This window comes from Equus asinus, chromosome 18 (assembly GCF_041296235.1).
Source record: "Equus asinus isolate D_3611 breed Donkey chromosome 18, EquAss-T2T_v2, whole genome shotgun sequence".
Taxonomy (NCBI): domain Eukaryota; kingdom Metazoa; phylum Chordata; class Mammalia; order Perissodactyla; family Equidae; genus Equus; species Equus asinus.
This window is the reverse complement of record NC_091807.1, coordinates 2,724,235-2,731,144: the sequence shown is the minus strand read 5'-3', so window position 1 is coordinate 2,731,144 and position 6,910 is coordinate 2,724,235.

Genomic DNA, 6,910 nt, shown 5'->3' with positions numbered 1-6,910 from the left:
AAAAAAATAATGTAAACTGATAAAACAATAACTGCAAGTTATTTAATACTTGTACTAGTGGCATTACACTTGATTTATATTAGATTACACTAGAAATTTGTCTAGTTCTTCAACAATTAAAAGAAAAATAACCATGAGCCATGTAACTGAAACTTAAGCAATAAAAATATCTCCCTGAGAATCAGATTAACTAGTAAAATGTGCAGTTTTTACGTTAATGGAAGATATATTCGGATCTATTCTTGCATGTACTTATTCAAGAAATATTTATAGTGATTATGTGTGGGAGACCGTCAGACACTAACACAAATGAATCATACTCAGCTCCTGAGCTTATAGTCTAGTTAGGATATGACATGGCCATAAAGAACCAAAAAAGAAGGCACAAACTGATGACAGGTGTAAGTCCAATTTCTGGCACTTTCAATGCAGCCAGTATTCCTCAAAATCATTTTATGGTAAGCACATCAAAGCTGGTCATACACAGCAATATCGATGGGAGGCTTCTTCTAGAATCCACTTATTTGGTATTTGCTCTGAGCTTTCTTTATTTTTGCCTGAAAATATACATTTTCAGTGTTACATTGTGGCTCCATGGTTGGACGCACTACTTAGCCCTCCTTGTCTGGTTCAGTGACTCTGCTTACCCACTTATTTTTGGCCTGCTTTGCAGTTTTGAATTTGCTCTCCCAAAAAACTCTGTTAAGAGATGTTTCTATTGCTTACTCAATATTTAAGTACGACCTAGAAGAGGGGAAAGATTTTCAGATAAAGGGTTATGGAAAATTAAAGCAGAGAAAATTCAAAGGAAGAGATATGAGAAGAAGCTTTCTAGAAAAGCAAGTACAGTTGGTTCTCATTATTCACATTTAGTTATGTTCTGTAAAGTCTCCGTGAACAGTGAATTTGCGAATACCAAACCATTACTTCTAGGGGAATACTGAGTTTGAGCATCTGGTCACATTTTTGTCAACTGATCAATATGTAATCTTGTTTTATGTGTATTTCTGTTTAAAGACACCTTATTTAATATATAGTGTTGATTCGTCAGCATTGAACTCATGGCCAACAGCATATAACACATACCTGAACGAAGTTGTCTAACACGTATTTTCTCTGTAATTCACATCCCAGCCTTCTTGCTCTTAGAAACAGCAGAGAGTACTTCAGCCCTGCACTTGGGGGCCATTTGAAGCAGTGAAGTCACCAACAAAAAGCACAAAAATTGTGAAAAACGTGGTACCAAATAGATCGTGAAATGGCCATTTGTTTGCGGTAGGAGAGATGAATTAAGAGGGCAGGGCACTGCCTCTGTTCTGCCTCAGCTAGGGACACTGGCGTTGGGAGACTCAACCGGAAATTTTTGCCATTCCACCTATGTCTGCAAGTGACGGTTAGAGGGCCATGAGTATTGATTTTGGGATTACAAATAAATTTTAGCAGGTAGTCAAATTTGCAAATATGAAATTCACAGATAAAGAGAATCTCCTGTATTTGTTCAAGGCCTGAGCTTTGGGTGGGATTTCAGCATGGACAGTGGAGAAGGAAGGGTACTCAGGAAGAGACAATGCTATCAGCAAAGGTATGATTGTGGGCGAGCACATGGTAGGGTTCCTGGAGTTCACTTTGGGCAGAAACTAAGAATGAGCATGGCAAGTCAGGTTAGAGAGAGACCAGAAGGTGTTAAGTTCTTGGGGAAGTTGGATTTTGCTCCTGGGCTGAGAGTTTCAGAACTTTTACATGGATTGACAACCCCCTCTTCATCCAAAGGAGTCCTTAGCAATCCAGCATTACAATTCACAAACAGGGAGCGGTTCTAGTTACAGAACATTGTATCTGTCACAGCCTAACCAGGAAAGGGAACACACTGCAGGTGTTCATAACAGAGCGAACATCGCGCAGGCATTTGGTACACAGGTGATGAAAATCCGAGAGTGACGGAGGGGATGGTGAGGCACCTGGAAGCTATCTGGAAAATGTGGCCACCTCTAAGACAAAGGGCTGGAGGAAAAAGGGAGAAGAAGATGTTGTTACTGGCACCAAGTTGCTGGCACTGTGAGGAGAATTTGAAACTAGATGATCCTGTTCTGTGGGACCTGGAACTAAACAAGATGTAATCTTTGCAGTAGATTCTGTCCATGTCAGAAGATCCCACCAGTGCTTCCCATAGGCTAAACCTGGCCAGAGGGCAGCTGACTTTGGAGCACAGGAAATGCTTCCCATGCAGTGGCAGTGGGGTGGGGTGTGGAAGGCAGCAGAGCAGAAGCATGGGGAATGGTTCCAGGGACCAACAGGCAAGCACGAGTGGAGAACTGAGCCGCACGTATCCGACCTCTCTGCAGTTTGAACACAGTTAGTGTGGAAAACCTCTACACGAAGCAACACAGAATCGCTGACATGTTTTAGCATGTAGAGTGACATGATGCATATGTCCCACGCTGAAGAGTGGTGTGAAAATATCAAAAGAGATCCGGGGGAAAACTGATGTTTATGTATGTAAGACAGCGAGTCCAGAGTGAGAAACTCACTCCTGGTCCACCTAGTCACGAGTTCACCAAGTGTAAGTTGCTTCACAGTAAAAAAGACAATTGAAGATGTTCAATCAAAACAAGAGTATATCTTTGGATTACTAATTGACTGCTTTTTTGAAGCGTGAAAAGCTTGGATTCCAAAATATCAAGTCAGTTGAAGTCGTGAATATTTTTCTAAAGTGCGTTTCTTAATTATAAATATATCACTGAACTGTCCTTTTTCATGCCTCTTTTGTGGGGTAAAGTCTTCTTAGCTTTTCTAATCTGTTGCACATCAGAGCACTTTTCCTAATAGTGTTTTTCTCATGACTGAGTAATATGTTTATTTTCTGCTTAAAGATTCTCCCAAATTGTCTTTCAACATAGCAATAGAAAGCTAAATTCTAAAGGTTATATAAGTATATATGTATTTTTTTACTTGAAATAAGACTAGAAAATACTCCTTTTAAACTAATTCTACAAATATAAATAAGCAGGCAGTTTAAAACTGGATTTTTAAATTCTTCTTAAAGTATATTTTGTATTTTAGAAGTCTTTCTCCTAAACAGAGCATGCTAGAAGTCAGCTTCAGAAGAAAGGATGAGGTTTATCTCTGCTTATGCCTGGACCTCAACAATTATCTTCAGGATGGGTCTCCAATTAACTAACTACTGTTTTAGAATTAAACTTCCAATCTCAGGGCAATTGATTTGCTGGCCAAATGAAAAAGTTAAAGCCAAAAATAAACAATGCTTCACAATTTAATATTCCCCCTTATTTTTATTTTGTGGGACAACAGATTAGAACAATTTGAATGTTAGGAATAATGATAGCTCCAATTTTATCATCTACTGCCAAATCTTCTTTTCTTAGTTGACAATCTTACAAGCATTGAGTTGAAAACATTTGGGGGATCACTTCCAATGCAGGGGCCTCAGAGACTAACAGCTCGGTGCTCACAGCCTGGGAGCCTCCCCCTGAATTTTACCTTCGCCAGGACAAAGTGGACTCTCCACGAAATGAGAAAGCGGATGGAGGATCATTTAGTGGCTTACCATAAGGTGGTCATTTAGATCACCTACTAAATTGCTTATGGAAAGCTAGATTTTATTTCATATTAACGTTTTGTTTCTGACAAAATTTGCAAGATGTGGAACTGTTCTAAGAAACAGGTCTGAGGGGTGAAAGGGGGTGAAAGGAATTTGCTCTTCTGCTTTCTTTGCATTCTACGTAAAAAGCAGGGCCTAAAGACTACTTCCTTCTGCGGGTCATTAGGATCCAGAAACAAAGAAGATTCAGGTGGTTTATCCGTGGTTTCCTTACTTGAGGTGACCTCACATATGGCATCCATTTGTCCTCAGAATTATGGACAGCTATGCACCAAGTACAACCAGATTGTTTCTTCTGGTCAACTACAACCATGTCTTCTCCATTGATCTTGTAGAATGGAGATGATTATAGAATTTGATAAAGCACTTCATTATTAATAGAACTTGTACCATATGTACATAATTATGGATTCTAAATGTGAAACATAATACAGTTATTTTTAGAAAATCAACTGTTAAGCAAGCTTCTTTGTCTTTTAGTAGAATTTCAATAAATACTTGCTAATTTGATTTCTTTAAGTTCCATTACCAAATAAGTTAAATTTCAGATTCAGGTTTAAATACTTTATTTTAAAAAGTACAATACACCTCAAGATTTAGAGAAGTAAGAGAAAGTGGCTAGTTTATGTATGCTCCACTCTTATCAAAATTTAAATGAAAATTAATATACTCAAACTACATGATTTTTGGTAATGATTAAAGTCTCTGATATCCTAAAATAACAAATATTCCTTTTGTTTAAAGCATTGCCCTCCATAAGGTTGTATTTGATCATATAATTTATAATGAATAAGATTGTTTTTCTTCCATTTATCAACTGCTTAGAGCATAAATATGTCAGTGCTTTTGAGGCTGAAATATCACTTCCTCCTAATTAGTTGCATCCCAACCAGCTTGCTTTCAGTTTTGTAAGGGAATAGATTAATATTTTTATCACTCCCCTCAAATCAGAGCTTTGATATATCATTCTTATAGCCGTCAGCATCCCTGAAATGTGATCTCTTCCATGTGGTTGTATGGCCTGGCGTATTTACACGTCCTTCTGTCTGAACACAATTCTATGGACTAGAATCATTACTTGATGTCTTAGAATTCTACAAGGTATTTAACAGTTCCACAGTTAGAAAGAAGTGGCAGATCTGGCAACTTTCTGGGATAATGTTACAGACAGCCAACCCCAACAATATTTCTAATATTTAAAAGTCAGCAAATATTAATATTTTCTTTATTTGCTTCTAATTAGATGGTATCATTATAGAGTCCTATTAGCATAGCTGTCTGGGAATGTGGCACTAATCTATTGCGGGGAACACGTGGAGTGTATGTTCAAATTGGAAGTGATATTAGGATGTGAACATATTTGGGGGCCTATTAGTAGCCTATCACAGGTACTATAAATTCTGGGGAGGGTTGGTTTAAAATGTCCCTGTTTTACTGTGTGCATTGATTAGTTGATCCTATAATTTGAATGTTGATTTAAAAAATGTCAATTAAGAGAAATACCGGTCCCAAAGATGTCTACACCCTAATCTTTGGAACCTGTACATACCTTGCTTTACAGGGCAAAGGAGACTTTGCAGATATGATTGACTTAAGGACCTTGAGATAAGGAGATCATCCTGGATTATCTGGGTTCACTAAGTTGAATCACATGAGTCCTTAAAAGTAAAGGACCTTTTCCAGCTGTGGTCAGAGAGAGCTGTCAGCATGAGAAAGATTTGATATCTCACTGTTAGTTCTGAAACGTAAGTAGTTATGTGCAAGGACCAGAGCCTCTACAGGCTGGCAAAGGTGGGGAAGCAGATGCTGCCCCAGAGCCTGCAGAAGAGAATGCAGCTCTGGCAACCCTCGCTCTCAGCCCCGGAGACCTGTACTGGACTTCCAATTTACAGAAATGAGGGAGATAAATGGTGCTCTCTAAAGTCACTGAATTTGTGGTAATTTGTCTATGGCAGCAATAGAAAACTAATATGTCTGCATCCAATTCACTACTAACTCATTTCTATGTTACCATAGCCACAAAGTTTCTTCAGAAATTTCAAAAAATTAAGATCATGTTTTATCATTTCAGAAGTTAAAAAAAGAAAAAGCCTGAATGAGATTAAAAGAAAAAACTTTTTGTGAAACACAAGTCTCCTGATGTCTAATCCATTATGCCACCCTGATTTCCCCTCAGGATTATCTATGTTCTTCTCTCTTTACATATCTTGAAAATATTAGAGATTTTTATATGAGATCATTATTTTCAATGGAGACGAGAAGTTGCTGCAGATGTGCTCCTGGCGGCAGGAAGGCATGATATTGCGATCACCAGTTATTACTGTTGCACGGATTTGCTTCTGTTCTTCCTAGGTAAAGTCCACAAAGGCTGAGACTGGCCATTTTACCCACCACTTAGTCGCCCCTCATTCCTCTACTCCTGCCTCTAACACAGTCCCTAGTACTTAGAAGGCACTCATCATGTATTTGTTGAATGAAAACAAAATGTGCCCCAAATATATATATAATTTTTTTAAGAAAGAAAGTGACTTTGTCTAATATTCCAAAAGAACCTCTATTAAAATTTTGTTGATATCTCTGTATCTATAGCAGAGAATCAAATCTGAACGTACACATGCTGGGGTTGGTCAAGGCCAGGACAGCTGTGCACTGTCCTAGATGCAGTAAATAGATGACTGGAGAAAGACAAATAGTCATTTCACAGTTTCAACCTGGAAGCTCTTTGTGATGTTTGAAATTGTTATATAACTATGGATAACCAGCAATATGGCATTGATGAGGAAGTAAGAAAAATGCCTGGAAGCAAGAAGTCAGAGCTGGGTAACACAGCTCGACAAACCAGTGTTTGCAAGCATACAAAGTATGGCCATGCTGGGTTTCTGAATGATACGGGTGGATTCTAAGGACTTTCTTTTGAGGGAACTGGGGGAGACTCCAGAATTTCACTCACTGAGCATCTATTAGCCAATATCATTTTTTATCTTTTGTCAAAACCTGATTTCTTTGAACTTGTTGCTTGTATGCAGCTGCAACTTAAGTTTTCTGTGGTAGAGTTTTCATTATGTCCAATCTCCACACTGTCATCTGGGGGTCTCATTCACGTGGTGTCAGAAACAAGATATTGGCAAAAATTGGTTTTAAAAACTGATGTAAGAGATCTAAAAGTAAAAGTATAAGTATGAGCTCTTGAATCTCAGAGTGGCCTAATATCGGCCATTCACTGATGGCAACAAACCTAGGACCCTTTCTGGTAATATAAGCAGTTGGGTTCTCTAAACCCAGAAGCAAGGA